Source organism: Macaca nemestrina, chromosome 1 (genome assembly GCF_043159975.1).
Source record: "Macaca nemestrina isolate mMacNem1 chromosome 1, mMacNem.hap1, whole genome shotgun sequence".
Taxonomy (NCBI): Eukaryota; Metazoa; Chordata; class Mammalia; order Primates; family Cercopithecidae; genus Macaca; species Macaca nemestrina.
Window position 1 is genome coordinate 158,023,332 of NC_092125.1, and position 22,273 is coordinate 158,045,604.

The 22,273-nt window shown below is 38.0% G+C and overlaps 1 protein-coding gene and 1 pseudogene across 11 annotated transcripts in view; one reads left to right on the top strand and one right to left on the bottom strand.

Annotated features, from left to right (window-relative positions):
* Positions 1-22,273, top strand: part of LOC105482661 (solute carrier family 44 member 5) — a 531,652-nt gene that overhangs the window by 143,399 nt on the left and 365,980 nt on the right. The gene's annotated exons all lie outside the window — the stretch shown is intronic.
* LOC105482660 (large ribosomal subunit protein eL29-like) lies at positions 13,015-13,484 on the bottom strand (annotated as a pseudogene).

Genomic DNA, 22,273 nt, shown 5'->3' on the forward strand with positions numbered 1-22,273 from the left:
TAAATGAACACATAATGAGTTTTAAGATTAAGTTTTAAAAAATTATGCAAATGAATGGAAGATTACTGGTGCCAGTCAGTGAGCTGAAATTTACAGACATAGTTCAGAGTAGATACTGCTTCTTTCTGTAGTAGTAAGAGTTTTCAGATCATGCATGAATAATCAATACCATGAGTCTATTTCTGGAGAATCAATTAACTCTTATGGTTTTCATTTCTTTCAGATTTCAAATAGGGAACTATCTAACTAATCAAAAGTTTTTTTTGTAGTGAAAAAGTTGGTTCTATGATCCACAGGGAATAAATAATTTATGGGTCAGGGCCTTTGAGATGTTTTTGAAATATTGAAATCTGGTATGCTTTGGGCAGGAAAATTTCTGATTTAAAAATATAGACAAGGGGATGGGATGTGTGTGTGTGAATAAAGTCTGAAAAGCTGCCCTTAGGCAAAGTCTTTTCCAGAGAATACATCACTGTCAACCTGGAATTAGTCTCTAGTTAATACTTAATAGATGACTTTTCCACATTTGGAATCTTTAAAACTCATTACTCTAGAATTATTTCTGAAGCATTTGAAGAGGTATCTTTCCTTCCCTTTCTCCCTCCTTACCTCCCTTTCTTTCTTCTTTTGATGTATTTTCTTGTTTTGGGTTAGTCTTGGTTAACAAAAAGTAATTTATTGAAAGTGGTCACACTAAATACTTCAGAATTGTAATACCAAATATAATTGTATGGGTTTTAAAATGAATTTATAATTTGTTTTCAGCCTTATATGTTTTACTGAAATCAGGGGCAAAATATACACTGAAATATTGACTTTATCCACCCTCATTAATTGTTTGTGAAAACAAATAAATATTGACTTTATTTTCAGGTTGTTACTGGTTAACATCGTTAGTTTAATAATCTTTCTTTTTTACTAACATGATTTAAAAAAAGGTACTATCTTCCCTCTGCCTTTTTCTATTACAACATTAGTTTTCTTCCAAGGTATAAAAACTTCATAAATGTTAGCTAATTAATTTTCAAAAGGCAGAGAAAATTTGAAAATGTTAATTTTCCTATTTCTAATGATAAGAAAGCATAGAATTTCTGTTGCTTACTATCAATTTACATATCACTTGATGATTTCATTAAAATTTTGAATGCCATTTTACAGTTGACATACTGATAGTTTAAAAAATGCTGACCAATGAATAAAATAATATTAAGACCAAAATTCAGCTTTTCTAACTTTTTTAGTCTTACTATTTTTCTACTGTGTAAGCAGTCAGATAATATAATACAAAATTGGGTAATTCTTTTAACATTTCATTTGGAGACACTACTGACATTTGGATCTGGCTTAGAATACTGTCATGCTATATTTAAACATGTTCTTTTTTTTTCCCTTCAGAACTTCATTTTGGGATTTTTTTTAAAAGCTGATATATCTCCATTTATGATGTCAGTTTTTCTTACCTTCTTTAATATTGGTTGTAAAATTCATGTGACTTGGGCTCAGTATAGTTTTTAAATGATGCAACTTGAAATAGTCTCAATGTAAAGATCTAAAGTGTTTTATTTATTTTTAATTCCTGTGGGTGCACAGTAGGTGTATGTATTTATGGGGTATGTGAGATGTCTTAATGTAGGCATGCAATGTGAAATAAGCACATCATGAAGTATAGGGTATTCATCCTCTCAAGCATTTATCCACTGAGTTACAAACAATCCAGTTACATTTTTTTCTTATTTTAAAATGTATAGTCACCCTGTTGTGCTATCAAATAGTATGTCTTATTAATTCTTTCTATTTTTTTGTACTCATTAACTATCCCCACTTCCCTCCATCTCCCGACTACCCTTCTCAGCCTCTGGTAACTCTTTCTACTCTCTATCTCCATGAGTTCAATTATTTTGATTTTTAGATCCCATGAATAAGTGAGAACATGTGACGCTCGTCTTTCTGTGCCTGCTTATTTCACTTAGCATAATAATCCCCAGTTCCATCTATGTTGTTGCAAATGACAGGATCTCATCCTTTTTTATGGCTGAATACTACTCCATTGTGTATATGTTCCACATTTTCTTTATCCATTCATCTGTTGATGGATACTTAGGTTGCTTCCAAATGTTAACTGTTGTTAACAATGCTGCAAAAAACATAAGAGTGCATATATCTCTTTGATATACTAATTTCCTTTCTTCTGGATATATATCTAGCAGTGGGATTGCTGGATCATATAGTAACTCAACTTTTAGTTTTTTGAGGAACTTCCAAACTGTTCTTCTTCATGGTTGTACTAATTCCCACCAAAAGTGTTCAAGGGTTCCCTTTTCTCCACATCCATGCCAACACTTATTATTGCCTGTCTTTTGGATATAAGTTATTTTAACCGAGGTGAGATGATATCTTATTTTAGTTTTGATTTGTATTTCTCTGATGAGCAATGGTTTTGAACAACTTTTCATATGCCTGTTTGCCATTTCTGTGTCTTCTTTTGAGAAATGTCAATTCAAATCTTTTGCCCATGTTTTGATTGGATTAATAGACATTTTCCTCTAGAGTTGAGTTCCTTGTGTATTCTGGTTATTAATCCCTTGTCAGAGGGGTAGCTTGTAAATATTTTCTCCCATTCTGTAGGATATCTCTTTAGTTTATTGATTGTATCCTTTGCTGTGTAGAAACTTTTAAACTTAATATGATCCCATTTGTACATGTTTACTTTGGTTGCTTGTGCTTGTGGGGTATTGCTCAAGAAAGTTTTGTCCAGACCAATGTCCTGGAGAGTTTTCCAGATGTTTTCTTGTAGTAGTTTCATGGTTTGAGGTCTTAGATTTCTTTAATCCATTTTGATTTGATTTGTATATATGATGAGAGATAGGCATCTAGTTTCATTCTTCTGTATATAGGTATCCTGTTTTCCCAGCACTATTTGTTGAGGAGAATCACTTTCCCCCAGTAGGTATTCTTGGCACCTTTGTTGAAAATGAGTTCACTGCAGGTGTGTAGATTTATTTCTGCGTTCTCTATTCTGTTCCATTACTCTATGTGTCTACTTTTATGCCAGTACCATGCTGTTTTACTTACTGTAGCTCTGTAGTATAATTTGAAATCAGGTAATGTGATTCCTCCAGTTTTGTTCTTTTTGCTTGGGATAGCTTTGGCTATTTTGGGTCTTCTGTGGTTTCATATACATTTTAGGATTGTTTTTTCTATTTCTTTGAAGAATGTCATTGTTATTTTGATAGGGATTGCATTGAATCTGTAGATTGCTTTTCATAGTATGGACCTTTTAACAATATTCATATATTTCAATTTTTTGGTGTCCTCTTCAATTTCTTTCATCAGTATTTTATAGTTTTCGTTTTAGAGGTCTTACATTTCTTTGGTTAATTCCTAAGTATTTAATTTTATGTGTGGCTATTATAATGAGATTACTTTTTAAATTTCTTTTTTGCATTGTTCACTGTTAGCATATGGAAATGTTACTGATTTTTATGTTAATTTTGTATCCTGAAACTTTACTGAATTTATCAGCTCTAATAGTTTTCTAATAGAATCTTTAGGTTTATCCAAATATAAGATCATATCATCTGCAAACAAGGATAATTTGACTTCTTCCTTTCCAATTTGGTTGCCCTTTATATTTTTCTGTTGTCTGATTGCTCTGGCTAGAACTTCCAGTACTATGTTGAATAACAGTGTTGACAGTGGGCATCCTTGTCATGTCCCATATCTTAGAGGAAAGGCTTTTGGTTTTTCCCCATTCAGTAGATACTAGATGTGGATCTGTCATATGTGGCTATTATTATGTTGAGATGTGTTCCTTCTATCCTCAGTTTTTGGAGGATTTTTTTTAAGTCATGAAAGGATGTTGACTTTTATAAAATGCTTTTTCAGCATCAATTGAAATGATCATATGATTTTTATCCTTCATTCTGTTGATATGATGTATCACAGTGCTTGATTTGCATATTTTGAACTATTCTTGCATCCCAGGGGTAAATCCCACTTGGTCATTATAAATGATCTTTCTAATGTATTAAGTTTGGTTTGCTAGTATTTTGTTGAGTATTTTGCATCAATATTCATCAGAGATATTGCCCTGTAGTTTTCCATTTTTTACTTGTCTTTGTTATCACCTTGATACCAAAACCAAAAAAAGACATAACAAAAAAAGGAAACTACAGAACAATATCCCTGATGGACATAGATGCAAAAATTATTAACAAAATACTAGGCAATCAAATCCATCAGCATATCAAAAAGATACTCCACCGTGATCAAGTGGGTTTAACCGCTCTATGTTTTTTGATTGGAGAGTTTAGTCTATTTACATTTAATGTTATTGTTAAGTAAGAACTTACTCATGCCATTTGTTATTTGTTTTCTGATTGTTTTATGTTTCCTTCTTGTCTTCCTTTTAGTGAAGGTGATTTCTCTCACTTTCTCCCACCTTAGGGGGCACTCTAAGCCCAGTAATGCTGTGGTTCTTGCAGACTAATAGAGGTACAATCTTGTTAGTCTTAAATAAGATTCAGGATAATTCTCTGGATTACCAGGCAGAGACTCTTGTTTATTTGCCTTACTTTCTCCCAAACATACAGTCTCTCTCTGTCTGTTCTGAGCCACCTGAAGCTCCTGTGGCCACCACCAGTATGACTGCTCTGAGTCAGTCCTGAAGCTAGCCCAGCGCTGGGTCTTGCCAAAGTCCTGCTGTAACTACTCCCTGGATACTGCCTAGCTTCACTCAAGGCCCTGGGGCTCTAAAATCAGCAGGTGGCAAAGCCTGCCTCCTTCCCTTCAGGGTACCAAGGTCCCCTAAGCTCCAGGTGGGTTCAGAAGTGCTGTCTGGGAGTCAGGCACTAGAGTCCAAAACCTTATGAGTCTACCTGATTTTCTATTTATTGTTGCTGAGCTGGCACTCAAACTGCAAGATGTAGTCCTTCCCACTCTTCCTTACCCTTTTACAAAGACAGAGGAACCTCACCCCACAGCCACCACCACCCCTGGCCATGAGAAGTACTGCCAGACTATCAGCCATGTTCCCTTAAGGCCCAAGGACTCTTAGGTCAGCTTGTGTGAATACTGTTTAGCCTGAGACTAGACTCTTCTCAGGGCAGTGGGCTCCCCTCTGCCCCAGGGCAGGTTCAGAAATGCTATCCAAGAGTCAAATCCTGGAATTGGGGACCCCAAGAGCCCACCGGTGCTGTATCCTTCTGTGGCAGTGTTGGTAGTTGAAGTCAGCAAGTCTTAGAGGCTTACCAAGGCCATGATGCAGTGCCTGGGTATCACTGCTGGTTATTTAGGTAATTAGCAGGTGATGAATGCTGGCAAGACTGGATTTTTTTCCATTTAGGCAGCAGATTCCCTTCTGGCCCAGGGTATGTCTAGAATTGTCATCTGCCAGCTAGGGCCTAGAACAGAGCTTCATGATGCTGACCTATCCTTCTGTGGCTAAACTGGTATCCAAGATGCAAGACAAAAATCCTCCTCAGTCTTCCCTCTTCTGTCCTCAAGCGGAAGGAAGGGGTCTCTTTTTGAGCCCGGAGCTGAGCAGTCAGGGGTTAGGGGAAGGGTGATGCCAGCACTCCCTTGGCTACCCCAGCTGGTGCCTCAGTACATCGTGTGCCCCCCAATCCACTGTCTCTGGGCCTATTTCATCCCTAGGACTTGCCTACGAGTTGTGGAGTTGCAGTCCTTATGGCCTAGACTGCCTTTCACATTTATTTAGAGACCAAGAGCACTTTGGCGCTAGGTGGTGAGGTTTGCAGGCACTCAGGTTCAGACTGCTGAGATGGACACTTCCCCTCCAGCTAGGGCTAGTTTAAATGCTCCCTCTGCAGGGGGCATCAGCTGAGTTTGATCTGGGTTTTCCTTTCTGCTCTCACAGAACATCGCTGAGTTCAATGCCTCCCAATTGCTGTGTTCTCTCTCCCCTAGCACACAGAGATGCCCTCAGCACCACACAGTTGCTGCCAGAGGTGGGGGCAGAGGTGGGGGCAGGGTGGCATTGGTGACTCAGGACTATTTTTTCTATCTCTTTAGTGCTGCTTTCAGTGATATGAAGGTAAAACCAGATACTATGTGTGCTTGCTTGACTTTTGGTTCTTGGTTCTTATGAGGGTGTTGTTTCTGTGTAGATAGTTGTTAATTGGATATTCTTGCTGGCAGGACAATGGGTAGAGCTTTCCATTACACCATCTTGCTCTCTTTCTCCATAAATATTCAAAAGTCTAAAGTTCTAAGAGAGTTTATCAAACAAATTTCTGATTAGCAAGCTACACTATGTCATTGAGTAGTCATTAGAGTTAGAACTACAGAGAGTGTTAAAAGTGGGAGAGACTTAAAAATGGTTTAGCTTAACTCTCTTAGCAGATAAGGAAACTTATCAGGGAAGTTAAACTTAACTTTCCCACAGTCACATAGCCAGCACTCAGGCAAGCCTAGATGAAAATTCAGATCTGGCTTTTAGTCCAATGCTGCTTTTTACCGCATGCTATGGAATTAGCTCTGTTTTCATGAATGACATGGCAGATTAAGTGGCAGAGGTCTTTCTTTTATTGTCTGGAATTAGAGTATTGTTTGAGAGAGAGAGAGAGAGAGAAAGAGAGAGTGTGCGTGCACATGCATATGCAGTTCCTCCAAACTTAACGTTGACTTTTAACTTCCTTTGTGGAAGAAAGGGGTTTTCACTTTGCTTACTCATGCCTTAAGCCTCAACCTGAAACTCTGGCATTACTCTTTGTCAGTATTAACTTGTTCCCATACCTCCTTGAGGTTTCACTTGTTACAATATTTATCAAACTCTATTGTAATTGCATGTTTACTTTTCTTCTCTACTAGACTGTGAATTTCATGTCTTGTTCGTAGTTATACCTTCAGTGGTGATTAGCACAGTGCCTTTCACTTAGTGTTTCCAATTATTTGTGAAAGAAATAAATGTAAAAAATATTATCTATTGTTTTAAAAAACCTTTATGAAGTAAGTATACCAATCAGATATCTTATTTCAGGAAGAACAATCCCATATCTCAATTCAGTTTTCTATCATGCCAGGTACAATGTTCCCCAAATGATTTTTCTTAATATGTTTTAAAAAATTTTTTGAAAACATCTATCTCTGGATGTGGGGACAAAAAACCCCCCACATCTTTCCAGAACCTAACCATTTTCTTTTTTTTCTTTTCTTTTCTTTTTTTTTTTTTTTTTTTTGGACTTTTGGATTGGACAGATCCAATCCCAGCTCTGTGATTTTGGGCACATTACTTAACCTCTTTCAACTTCACTCTCCTTATCTGAAAAAAATGGAGACAGTATTACCTACCTTACAGGACTACGGTGAGGATTAAATGACGTAACAAATAGCAAAGTTATATATAGTGGGTATTCAATAAATGCTCATTCCATTTCCCCTTCTCTTTTACTCCATCCCTTTCTTTCTCCCTGTTGCCTCCCTCCCTCCCTCCCTCCCTCCCTCCCTCCTTCCCTCCCTTCATCCCTTCTTCTTTCCTTCATCCCTTCTTTCCTTCCTTCTCCTAACTCCACTGTTTTGGATATGATAGTGCTGCAGCATAGCCAAAGTTTGCTTTGTCTTACAGCAACGGTGCTCTATTGAGTAAATTACCTTCAGCCTCAGCTTACCTCCAGGACAGCCTCGCTTTTCTATACTCATTTTTCTTTGTCCTGTGTATATCCACAAATGACTAGATTTGCCTTCCAGTTTCCCACATTGGCTTGCCTGAAATACAATTATTCTGCCATATGCCTGATGGTCAACATGTTTTTCACAGCAAGGAAACACAGAGAGAGAGTGAAAACAAGGGAACCTGCAAGTGCCAGAGACAGTGAAACCTCCAAGAGGTTGTGTTGATTGCAGAGGCTGTTCCAGGAGCAGGGGCTTTGGAATGCAATGTAGGGCTCAACTGAAAAGGAAAAAGGGAAGGTCACAACTGGTTGTTTGTCTTGCTCTTGACTGTGAAAGATGCCATTTCATTATCTTTCAATCAGGCTTTATTGCAAAATGTTTTGTATTAGAATTAATATATATTTTAAAAGAGGCCTAATGTGAAAAAGAGCTAAGCCACATAACTGAATTAAAGAAAATCATAAAAATTTATTACCAAAACAACAACTGGAAGAAAGGGATCTCTTGACACAGATGGTCTTGTCTAGGCTCAGAAATTGAGGTAACATGACAAAGCAGTGATTAAGCAGCTACTGATGAGGTTCAGATTAAATGATGAATGAACTGGCCAGGAGTTAAGAAGAAAGTGTTTAAGAGTGTTTGGCTCAGGGTAAGAATACATTTTACTCCTAATCTACCACTAACTTGAGCCCTTGTGACCTTGAGCCCCAGGTTGCAAAATGTTATCTGTAAAACAAATTGTTATACACGTGTAAGTTGCTGCTATTGATATTCTTTTACTTAAGGCCGAACATTTGTTTAGGAGGGTGATGGCAGAAGGGTTAGGACCCTTGCTTAATTAGCTCAGTTACATTCCTCTAATGCTGAGTTTCCCAACCTAGGCACCTTTGACATTTTGGGCTGAACGTTTTGTTGTCTGTGGCTGTCCTGGGCATTGCAGGATGTTTAGCAGCATCCCTGACTTTCATTCGTTAGATGTTTTTAGGACCCTCTTCAGTTGTGACATACAAAAATGTCTCCTGACATAGCCAAACGCCTTCTAGGGCATACCAGCCTGCCCCAGCTCTGCATTTTGAGAACCACTGCTTTAATAAAAGAACTGAGAGATGACTCTATCTACATCTAGAGTTTCCCATGGAGTTACCATAAGACTTAAAAAAAAATCGCAAAACTTACTCTATTCCAAATTGAGTAGAGTAATTCACTCTATTTCATGCATTCATTAAGCATTTTATTGACTGTCTGCAGGCACTGTGCTAGACCCTTGGGGTACATAGATAACTATGATCTGATTTCTGCCTTCAAGGACTTTGCTTTCTATTAAAGATAGGAAGTAATGCCTTATTAGTCCATTTCAATTCAAGGCTGTTAAGTGCTATCATATATCTTAAGTCAATATACGGTATAATGGAACTGCAAAGGTGTAGTCTTCCCATTCACCCTAGGGGAAAGGTGTCAGTTAAGGCCTTGTTGAGAAGGGAGTAATCATATGAGACTATATTTCAAGTCACCAAACAAAAAAAAATTAACCTCCAGACATCTAAAATATCGCATTTTGATATTGTATTTTCTGCCTATCATTTCAAATTTTATATGTACATAATTTCTTAGATATTGTAGTAGAGTTCGCCAGAGAAACAGAATCAGTAGGACACACACACACAGATAGATACACACAAACACACCCACATATATATATATGTGTATATATATATATATATACACACACACATACCGAAAGAGATTTATGAGGCATTGGCTCTTGTGATTTTGGAGACTGAGAAATCCCCTATCTACTGTCTGCAAACTGGAGACCCAGAAGAGTGGTTGGTGGTATAGTTCCAGTCTGAATGCAAAAGACTGACGTCCCAGCTCAAAGATTCTCCCCTACTTCTCCTTTTTGTTCTATTCAGGCCTCTAAAGGATTGGATGATGCACACCCATATTAGGCAGGACAATCTACTTAATTTTGCCTACAGATTTGAATGTTAATCTCATCCAGAAACACCCTCATAGATACACCCAGAATAATGTTTAACCAAGTATCTGGTCACTCTATGGACCAGTCAAGTTGACCCATAAAATGAGCCATCACAAATATGATTAAAATTTTTGTTAGGTAGTGGTTCTCAAAGTGTCATCCCTGGACCGGCATCACCTGGGAACTTGTTGGAAAGGCAATTCTTGAGCTTCCTCTCAGATCTACTGAGTCAGAAGAAGCTCTGAGGGTGGGGTCTGTCAATTTGTATTTTATGAGTCCCCCATTAGAATCGTGCTGAAGTTTGAGAACCACTGCTTTAATAATTTGCTTATTAATTCTTAAATGTATTATATAATTTACTGAATAAATATGTATAAAGTGTTATAAAAGAAGGGTATAATCTATATATTTATATGTATTAAGCATGTGCTAATACATGAAATGCCTTCAGACAGTGTCTCATTTAATCCTCACAACAGCCCTCAGAGGGAGCATAGTTGTTCTCAGCCGTGGGTCAGTTTCCAAATACTCATGAAGCTTAAATGCAATTGTCCAGGTCTTGCCTCAGACCTACCGAATCAGAAACTATTTGGTTTTGAATATGTACTGTGATTGAGAATCACTGAAGTGGGTATTCTTTTTGTGTATTTTACATACATGAAAATTGAGGCTTCGACAGGATGCATAATTTGACTATGGTTTCTGACATAGTATAAAACTGAAAAAGTATTTCATTGATTTATTTATTCATCTAATACTTACTGGCATTGGATGATTAACGAGTCTGGCTTTATGCTCCTAATTATTCAGATAAATATTGTGGCACATGCTACTTGGGAGGCTGAGGCATGAGAATCGCTTGAACTTGCAATGAGCCGAGATCTCACCACTGCACTCCAGCTTGGGCAACAGAGCAAAACTCAGTCTCAAAAATACTAAACAAACAAACGAAAATCCCAAAACGACCCCCCACAAAACCCCCAAAAGCAAACACAGTATTTATGGTTTGATTTTATGTTCCTAAATCCTAAAGAAAGTGTCAGTGAATCCATCTTCCAAATATAAGGACTCTAGCTTTTCTAATTAGCTAGTAGAAATACTGACAGTGTCCTAATTCATTGTTAATTCAGAATACATTTACCACTTTTACTATGTAAGGGTTTTTATGTTCTAGTGTGATACAGTACCTGGACTAGTTTGCCAGGGTAGTGGCTGAAACAGATTAATTTATTCACACCAGGAAGAATACAGTTAGGATAATGCTGCACTGCTCTTGCTCTCATGAACCTTTTAATTACCTTTGCCTTATGCCCTTTCCACATAGATTAGATCACAGAAACTCAAAAGGACAGTTTCATTGTAAAGGGAGAGAGCCACTTGGAGTGAGGTTCTTAAGCCCTTTATTTTGGATTTCTCCTCCCCAGTTAGTTGGGTGGCAATTCAGAAAGATAAATTTTCATTTAAGATACTTTATTAAAAAGCCACTTTGGGCCGGGCACGGTGGCTCAAGCCTGTAATCCCAGCACTTTGGGAGGCCGAGACGGGCGGATCACGAGGTCAGGAGATCGAGACCATCCTGGCTAACACGGTGAAACCCCGTCTCTATTAAGAAATACAAAAAACTAGCCGGGCGAGGTGGCGGGCGCCTGTAGTCCCAGCTACTCGGGAGGCTGAGGCCGGAGAATGGCGTAAACCCGCGAGGCGGAGCTTGCAGTGAGCTGAGATCCGGCCACTGCACTCCAGCCTGGGTGACAGAGCGAGACTCCGTCTCAAAAAAAAAAAAAAAAAAAAAAAAAAAAGCCACTTTGAATCTATAAGAACATGTGGAATGGGAGATGTCCTCTTGTCTTAGAATTTGAGACCTCAAAGCTTGGGACACTGAGTGACAATCTCCTCCATACTTCAGAGACTGGTGCTGGATCCAATTCCATAGGAATTACTGAAAATTGGCCAGATCACCAACTGGTCTGTGATCTGCCTCTGTTCTATTCAGACCTCTTTTACAGGGAAGGGAGGCAGATGCTTCTCTCACCACCAAATCACGTGTTGGGAAGCCGCAAGAGTCCTGCGTATAGAGGTTATGGTCATCTACAAAATGGTAGAATGTCATCTCAGTCCCTGACTGGATGTTTGCCAAATTACAAAAACCAGTGGGGTTTCCCCTTGCATCTAGCTGAGCAGAAAGTGAGTTTTCTCTTGAGAGAAACTGTTATGTGACTCTCCATAATTTGAAGCAAAGTGTGATAATAATAGGTCTCTGCTTCTCTTCTGGAAAAGACAAAGGATAGAAATCAAAATAGAGCTGCCTTTGACTGCAGGGCAAGGAGGAAGGAGTCAGCAGTTTGTCAAGTTGCACGTCCCTTGTACTTCCTGTGAGTCAAGTGGACCCTAAGAGGGCTGCCTACTGGGGCAAAGCTGAGATGTGGGGGTGATTCTGAGCGGTCGGCTAAAGAGCTCATTGTCTATTGAAAGAAACGTGTGGGGCATAGGAACTTGTTGAGAGTCTCTGAAGAATCTGCAAATGTACTTAATGAGATCTAATATTTGGAAGGATGCTATGATGGAGGGCATCTGATAGTCAAATGAGAATTATAAATTAGCTCCTCTTTTGATTCCTGCCATCTCCCAGGATTCAGAAATGAAAGGGCAAGGTTGAGGGTGGGATAGGGAGAGAAGAAAGGAATATAAAAAACCAGAACAGAGTCCTCCCTTGTGTCTTCTCACAGCTTCTCTTCCCCTCACACTGGAGCCATTCCTGAGCTGACAGGAGGGGACGCTCCAAATCAAGTATTAGATTAATGCTTTGAGTTAGGTAAGACTGAACTTTTTAATACTGGATGACAAAATTGTTATCATGAAAAGAAATCTGAAAGAGACACTGTCAAGGCTAGAGGAGGAGAGACCTGATAGAATGTTTGAATGCAGTGATGGGAGAAAAATGAAGCTGTTTCCTGATTGCTACCGAGTCCAGCTCGTGCAATAATGAATAATGAAGAGCCCAGATTCCTTACCAGATAAATTGTAGAGAAAAGGAAATGATGGGAGAGGATTCTGTTTTCTAAATTATAAACTTAGAAAATCACTGTAGTGAAAGGCTTCATTTAAATAAGAGGCTAAATTAGAACGTTTCCTTGATACCTTCAGACTTTAAAAATCCGTACTTTTTTTTGGGGGGGATAGGGGAGGAGTGTTACTTTTTAATACATTGTGGCCAAGAATAATTTGTCAGATCTCAACAGGCAATATGGCAATACGCTTTTTTTTTTTTTTTTTTTTTTTAAACAAATCTTGCCTCAAGTTTATTTGTACAAATAGCACAGGAGGACACCAGCCCTCTGCAGACGGCAGTGCAGGGCGGGTCACACCAGTCCTTCTGTCCTTGTATTGGCAGATGGAGATCTCTACTTTGAACCCTTTGTAGTGGCCTGGGCACCTTTGGGAGCCTGAGCTGGAACTCAAGCTGGAGCTGCAGCCTGGGCCTCGGTTTGATCCTTAGCCTTGGCCATCTCTGGCCAGCACAGCCTGAGCCCTTTGGCAATGTGGGCACGAGCATGCTTCCCAAGCTTGGAGTGGGCAACGTAGGCAAGTTGATGGAGCTTGTGGCTGACACCGTTTGGGATCTCGGGCTTAACCTCCTTGGGCTTTACGAGGGCCTTGATAGCCTCGGCATGTGCACTCATGGCCTTGGCATTGTTGGCCTGCATCTTCTTTAGGCCCTTCTTGTTGTGCTTCTTGGCAAAGCGCATGTTCCTCAGGAACTTGGGGTCCACCCCTTAAGAGATTCATATCTTTGTGATTGGAGTTTCTTGAGGCAATTTCTGTGCCATATTCGGGACCAGTTTTGTGTGGTGTGGTTCTTGGACTTGACCATGTCTGCACTGTAATCCGCGGCTCCTGAAGCCTGGAAGAGAATGCTCAGTATCCTTTTGCATATAACTGGATGTCTTGGTCTATTTGCATTTACTATAAAGGAACACCCGAGGATGGGTAATTTTTAAATTACCACCGCAGGCTATACAAGAAGCATTGCATCAGCCTCTGTTTCTGGTGAGGGACTCAGACTGCCTCCAGTCACGGTGGAAAGAAAAGAGGAGCTGCTGTGTTCAGAAATCACAAGGTGAAATAGGAAGCAAGAGAAAGGAGAGAGGCAGGTACTAGGCTCTTTTAAAAAACAGTTTTCACAGGAACTAAGAGTGAAGATTCACTCATTTCTGTGATGACAGCACCAAGTCATTAATGAAGGATCTACAGCCATGACCCAGACACCTCCCATTAGGCCCCACCTTCAACACTGAGGATCAAATTTCAACATGAGATTTGGGGGAACACATATTCAAACAGTACTACCTGGGATCAAATGTTATTTTAGAATACTGTACACCTTTCCCACACCATTTCATTCCATATACATTATTTTTATGCATCATCATAGAAGAGTTTTCATTATATTTCTAAAATTACATTCTCCGTTGCTGACAATGCAGCTTTAACCAACAATTGTTGGTCCTAATAGTGACATTAACTATTTGGCATTTTTATATATTTTATGCCAGTGGACCATAATGGCTTAAGGCTTTCGAGTATAAGCCGGTTCATTTAGTTACCTCCACCATTTCTTTCAACCAAGACACACAAGGAGCAATTTTAACAGATTCTATGTTCAATTTTTAGACAGTGAGCTTTGGTTTCTGGAAACAGCTTGATCATATAGTATAATATAAATGCGAGGTCCCCCTCCAGTTTCTTTTTTAAGATTTTGCCTACTAATGTGAATGGTCTTTGATTCTTTTGGTAATGAAAGGATTAAATAATTGATGTCATTATATGTTGAGTTTGGCTATTTTCATCAGCCTTCAGGGTCTGGCTTGTCTGCCTTTTAAATGGACAAAATGGAGTAACATAATTTGTGTTTAAAAATTTGATTGCCTTAAAGTATTTCTGACTTTCTGACATGTGTTTATAGCTAGGCTTTATGGTTAGTAGGTATCTGAGAAAGAAAGTATCTTTCCTCCCACAAGTACTAATTCCATCTTGTAGGTTTTGATTTTTTAAAAAAATCTCTGTGCAGTATACTAAACATATGGGCCCTCTTTTCTTTTCTTTTTTCTTTTTCTTTTTTTTTTTTTTTTTGAGACAGAGTCTTGCTCTGTTGCTCAGGTTGGAGTGCAGTGGCTCAATCTCAGCTCACTGCAACTTCTGCCTCCCAGGTTCAACTGATTCTTCTGCCTCAGCCTTCTGAGTAGCTGGGACTACAGGTGAGGCCACCATGTCCAGCTAATTTTTGTATTTTTAGCAGAGACAGGGTTTTGCCATGTTGGCCAGGCTGGTCTTGAACTCCTTGTTTCAAGTGATCCACCCTCCTCAGCCCCTAAAGTGCTGAGATTACAGGCGTGGGCCACTGCGCCGGGCCCTAACTTATTGTTCTGTTTCGTTCCTATGAATTCTTCAGAAGAACTAACTTTGGAGTGTTATGGCCCTTTCTGCTAACAAACTTGTTTATATATGGTACTTAGTTTATTTTTCTACCATGAACAGGCAGCTGTGGACCTTGTGGTTGAGACAACATTAAGTAAAGACAAATATTTGCACCTGACTCTCAATCCACACATTTCAGAGCTAGTCATATGAGACGCTGACCCCGTGATAACTCATTGTTCAGAATGCTGCATCTTTTACTTCTTGGCTAAGTTTGTAAATCCTACAACTTAAAGTTTTCCTTTTTATTTTTATTTTTTGTTTATTTGTAACTAATGTTATATCTGGGAACTAGATTTGTATCTTTTGATGCTAAAAATATAATATTTTAATTATATGCTGTAGGTAGTCTTTTTTTTATTTTGAGAAGTACTTAAATAAAAGACTCTCTGCTGTTAGTATTTTATCAATAGATGCTTATGGAGTGAGTCCTTCCACAGAGACATGCTCACTGGATAGTTAACAATTTTCAACTAGTAAAAATATGCATGCAAAATACTATGCTTGCTCCTTACATGCTGAATTATTAAAAACATCCAAAAATTTGATCTGAGATCTTAAATGCTGACCATTTGTGTTATCTTCCTGAATTACCTTTTAAAAAAATCTCCTGGTTGGCAGGTTCAGATAGGCTGACTACTTTTGTGTGTGTGTGTGTGTGTGTGTAGATAGTTGAATTTTATCTTCTTCAAATCCTCTCTTTTTGTTAAAGGAAAATCTATAGAGTCATTTCAGATTTGTTCTTCTATATATTCTGTCTTCTCTAAACCTTATTTATTGAGAAAACTTTTTTCATTATCAATTCAAAAACATTCGTAGATCTTAATATCTTTTATATGACTCCTATAAGAGGTGTAATTAGTAGGAAAGGCATCTTTTAAATGCATTGGGTTCAAGTAAAAATGCTATCCATTTAGAATTCATACTGAAGAGGGATATATTAGTGTAGGGAAGTGAATGAGAGTCCTCTTGAAATGTTTTGTTTAGGGACCTAGAACTTATTCTAAGCTTCTGACTTACATTTTATTTATTTATTTACTTATTTATTTATTGAGACAGAGTCTTGCTGTGTCCCACAGGCTAGAGTACAGTCGTGTGATCACAGCTCACTGCAGCCTTGAATTCCTCGGCTCAAGCGATCCTGCTGCATCAGTCTCCCAAGTAGCTAGGACTATAGATGTTTGCCTCCATGCCCAGATAACTGACGTAAATTTATGTATTCTGGTCAAGTTCAGCTGATTAGTCAAAGGCATTTCCTTTAATTCTGTAATGCCTTCTGTAGTCATCCAAATGGCACATTTTCCAGATTATAAATAACTCTTTTTCCTGTTTAATTAATGGTCATAGGTCAGAGTTCATTTCTTGACTGGAACCTCTACTTTCAGCAATTTAAACTGTGGATTTTAATTATTTGGTTAATAATGAGCATTTAAAACTCAAAGATCCCAGCTTTTAATCCATATTACTATTATTGATTTCAATATTTATAATATATGTTCCATTTTAGTACATATGGTAGATTTTATATGCTAATATTTTCATATTTAAAATGCTGAATGTAGCAATACAGATGATTTTGTAAGTGACACATAAAAATTGTATGTATTTTCAGTGTACAGCATGATATTTTATACATATATCCATTGAAAATGATTAAATCAAGACTGATTACATATCTATCACCTCACATATTGTTTGTGGTGAAAGTATTTAAGATCTACTATATCACCAATTTTCTAGTATCAATACATTATTATTAACTGTGTTTTACCATGTTGTACAATAAAGCTCTGGAACTTGTTTATCCTGTCTAACTGAAACTTTGCATGCTTTGACCAACATCTCCCCATTTCTGCACCTGCCCCCACAGCCCCGGGCAACCACCATTCTATGCTCCGTTTCTGCAAGTTTGACTGTTTTAGATTCCACATATAAATGAGGTTGGGCTGGGCGCGGTGGCTCAAGCCTGTAATCCCAGCACTTTGGGAGGCCGAGACGGGCGGATCACGAGGTCAGGAGATCGAGACCAACCTGGCTAACACGGTGAAACCCTGTCTCTACTAAAAAATACAAAAAATTAGCCGGGCGTGGTGGCGGGCGCCTGTAGTCCCAGTCACTTAGGAGGCTGAGGCAGGAGAATGGCGTAAACCTGGGAGGCAGAGGTTGCAGTGAGCTGAGATCCGGCCATTGCACTCCAGCCCGGGCGACAGAGCAAGACTCCGTCTCAAAAAATAAAAAATAAAAATAAAAAAATAAAATAAATGAGGTTACAGTATTTGTCTTTCTATGCTGGGCTTATTTCACTTAGCACACTGTATTTTAGGTTTATTAGGATTTCCTTCTTTTTATAAGACTGAATAGTATTTATTCTATTTTATGTCTATCTATCTGTCTATATATCTATCTGTCTATCTATCTATCATTTATCTATCTCTATCAATCATCTGTTTGTCTATCTTTGGAATTTAAGAAAGTAGAGAGAATAACAAGAGAAAAATATTGGTGTGTTAGATGTTTTTCTGTGCTATTTCAGTTACTAATCACAGAGCTTGAGTGAAATTATTTTAACTATTTATTTAAACTCATTTAGCTTGAAACTTTTAAGAAATCATAAAAAATGAATACAGAACTATATATAAACTACATATCACTAATTTTTATAATTCTTACTCAAAATTTACTTGGGAAAAATATAGAAACTATATTTATGAACTGTTTAAGGAGTATAAAATATTTATTTAAAAGCTATTAAAAACTGGTTTTTAGCAGATCATCTTTAGAGAATGTCTTTGGAGCTTTATAGTCATGAGTTTTTAATGTTAGATTAATTTCATATGAAAGACAAAAGTGAAACATTAAGAAACAAACTGTTTTGAAGCTAATGCAATTTATAATCACAGTATATATTGGAAAGACTTAAAAACTAGGAGAAATTACATAAATGAATATCCCGAGTAAACAATAGCTAACATTTATTGTACACTTAGTAGGTGTCACACATTTTTAGGTGTTTTGTACTTATTAACTTGTTGAACTCAGTAATGTCCCAGAGTAGGTACACAATAGGATCAGGGGAATATACAATGAAGAATCAAACAGAGAAGTAGCTCTGCTCTCAGAGAATTTATATTTTAAGGGGAGAAGACACAATTAAAATTAGTAAAGAAAACATGTAGTGTGTTATATGGTGGTGAGTTTTATGGGGAGAAATAAAGGCATAAACAGAAGAAAAGGAGTATGATATGTGAATGTGGTGGTCTTTCATTTTAAGAAGTTATTCAGGGAAGGGCTCACTGAGACTGTGATATTTGAGCAAAGACCTGAAATCAGTGGTAAAGACATCTGGATGTCTGGAAGATGAAAGGCCCAGAAAGAGGGAAAAAGTGCAAAGGCTCCGAGGCAGGAGCATGCTTTACATGTTTGTTTCAGAAGCAGAGATACTCATGACCAGGAGGAGAGCAACCAGAGATGAGGTCAGAAAGTTAATAGAGGGCCAGATTTTGTAGACTTGGGCTTTTATTCTGAGAAATATGCAAAGTTAATGAATGGTTTAAGAAGAGACATTTTAACAGGATTCCTCTAACTACTATGTTGAGAATAGACTGGGGGCAAGAGTTAGAAGAGGAGGTCAACTATGATGCTGTTGAAATAGCCCAAGCAGGGATTATGGTACTTGGATCAGAGTAGGGGTGGAGTGTGGTGAGAAGTTGTTGAATTCTGGTTATATTTCGAAGATAGAGCCAACAGGATATGGCGTCTGAAAGAGAAGAGTCGGTGAGATGCAAGGCTTTGCCCTGAATCATGGGAAAAGCATTGGGAAGACAGTGGAAGAAACAGGTTCAGGAAAGGAAGATCAAGAATTCAGTTTTGGACATTTTGGATTTGAGATGCCCATTAGACATCCAAGAAGAGGTAAATCTTCACTACACCTCTGTGAAGTAGTTGCCAGTATTGTCCTGATTGTGCAAACAAAGTAACATTTAGAAAAGTTGACTTCTTTTTATTCATCAGCAAGTAACAGAGGCAGCATTCAAGCCTGGGCAGCCTGACATCACAGCCCCTGCTTCTAAGCACCATGAGATCTGCATCTAAGGATTTCAGAAATGAGTACAGTCGTGTTGATTCATATAAACTTATAATATGGAAAACTCTACCATCCATCAGATCTAGGGCTTGTGATAGCTTAGATTAAAATGGCTCTTCTTAAAGGAACATTTAGGTGGGGTGTGGTGGCTCACGCCTGTAATCTCAGCAGTTTGGGAGGCCAAGGCGGGTGGATCACAAGGTCAGGAGATCGAGACCATCCTGGCTAACACGGTGAAACCTCATCTCTACTAAAAAAATACAAAAAAATTAGCTGGGTGTGGTGGCGGGCGCCTGTAGTCCCAGCTACTTGGGAGACTGAGGCAAGAGAATGGCGTGAACCCTGGAGGCGGAGCTTGCAGTGAGCCAAGATCGCGCCACTGCACTCCAGCCTGGGAGATAGAGCGAGACTCCCTCTCAAAAAGAAAAAAAGAAGAAAAAAAAAAAGAACATTTATCAAACCTTAAGTATTTTGGTTTCTCTCTCTCTCTCTCTGTTTTTATCTCCATCTCCAACTCCATCTCCATCTTCATCTCTCTATTCTCTATCTCATCTCTATTTCTTTTATAAAAATATTTTTATTTTACTATAAAAGACATCCCATCCATCTCTATTTCTCTCTCTGTCCCCTCGCCGCCCCCACCTTTACTCTAGAGAACTGTTTTCCACATCTGTCTAGCTAGGGTGGCAGTTTTCTGTACTACATAGCTCTTAATAGCTTGTGACAACAGTTCTCATTTTGGCTACTACATTTCTGGAGCTGTTTGTATTTATGAGTCTTAGTCACAAGCTCTCCAACATTTTAGCTTTCAAAAAGTTCTTGCCATTCCTGGTTACTTTCTGAATGTTGGTTGAACCAACATTCTACTTTCCTAGGAGTCTATAGTTAATGGCATTGTTCAGGCTTAGTGTATCCTACATTTCCATTTTGTCCAATGTGGTTATGGTTAACTCACCACACAGCAGCTGTTTAGGTGTTCTTTTGTCAATTAATCTAGCCACAAAAGGCCAGCTCAGATTTTTTGGGTTGCATTGTGCACTATAGAACTCAGCAAAACAAACTATTACAATAGTAATATATACCCTGCGTATTAAGTAGGATAGTTGGTGTGGACTACTCTAAATAACTTGTCCAAACAATTGTGGAGTTAAAAAATAACAGTTTTTATAGAATTATGCATTATCTGGGCTAAATTTCCTACCAGCTCCTAGGAAATATATCTTGGCATGACAGCCTTAGAAATATGTATTTGTAAATGAATGGCTGACATACTATTAACTATTGAGCAATACATTCACCAAGTCAAGAAAAATGTAGTGCATAGTCAATAATATGATTCATTTGTCACTAGGTGGTTGGTCCCATCAGAATAAGTACATTATAAAATGCTAAATTTTTTCCCTTCTACATTGTACACCGTATTACCCCATGATTAAACTAAAGTGTTAAAGTCTGAAATCATTATATTCATACTTACAAATAATGATACATGTGTCTGGAAGCATTTGGTGAAACAATATAATCAGCTGAGGGAATTTAATATTAGGCTGTATCGAACGTATGTGTGACAGAGTTAAGAAGCTTGATTATCTATTAAAAATGTGGAGCATGTAGAAATTAAGTCATTTTAGGGAAAGAAAATGATTTTTGGGTTTTCTGTTTGACTAAACTTTAGTAAGCATTTTGATATGCTATACGTTTCCTCTAGAAAATAGGAGTGATAGTACCCCTCTTCACTGGACTATGATTTCCAGCTCATTCTTTATTGTCCTTGTTTATTTTCTCAGTAGAATGTGTACTGCTGTTATTCCCTTACGGACCCAGCTGACCTGGCCAGCTCTTTCGTGTTTTACTCCTGTTAGTTCTTAAGCGTGTTGCATACAAATGTCCATAAATGGATACTCAGTCTTCCTCCTTATGTACCTTTTATTGTTGAAATAATTTTCTTATATTACTTAGATTCCCACAATATGGTCTTAATACTTCTATTGACTGGACCAAGGAGAAGACAGAATCACATATAGGAGAGATGTATTTGGTAAGGTAGAAATAGTACCTGGGTGATATTGTAGAGGGCAGGCCTTGGTCTACAGGGTGCTCGTAGGAGCAGAGCTCCAAAAGAGGTGGGTCACTGAGGGCTACTTGCTCCACAGTTTTGCCTAAGAGCCAGATCTACTTCTGCTTTTATATCATTAGGCAGTTTGCTTTATCAGCACTGCTGGCTTATAGTTAAGTATCAGAAATATTTATTATTGTCAATATTTTATCAAAATGTATCTGTTTAAAACTGCATGAATTTTAGGTGACACATAACATCCCAAATTTAGTGACAGATAATGATTTGCTATTAGGTCATTCTTGCTTAAGTCAGGTACACCAAAGCCAAATGGCACTGTTTAGATCATTTACTAAATAATATCAATGTGGACTTTGTGTCTAGGCTTTCTTAAAACTATATTACTGCAATGCAGTCTACTTGAAACAGCTTTTGAAAATGCAACTCAGAAAATGAGTGAAGGCTTATTTCTTAATAGGATAAGCCACAGGGGGAACACTATATTTTTGTCCTCTAGTTCCACAATTTGCTTCCAGGTGCAATTCAAGGTGTTGACTTTGATGCATTTTGCTTTCTTCACTTAAAAAAAAAAATTTTTTTTCCAAATGCTACCTCATGAAGGTTATTCAGCTGAGACTACGAGAAGTTGAGACTTTCGCTGACGGTCTTGAGATTTGCCATATTTGCTGATGCATTGAGTGCGTCAGTGCATGGGGTGCATAATTATCTTTACCATAAATATATTCGGGTAGAAGATGCAAGTGCTATTTCTGAACCTCAGTATGGCCAAAACACTGTACGTGTTTCTCAAAACAACAAAAACTCCCATAGGAGAAGGAAAAAATATCTTTTTTTCTGGCTCTCTTATTTGAGTTGTATGCCATATTAAAGAAAATATTCTTGTGACAATTTACCTGACACTTACTGGAGTAACTTCTATTTTTTTCATAAAATAAATCGGCCTAGTTTGTGGCAATAGAGCTTATTTGGGGTTGGGTTATGCTCCCTGTGTATAATCATTATCACTTTTAGTAGTCAGGACAAT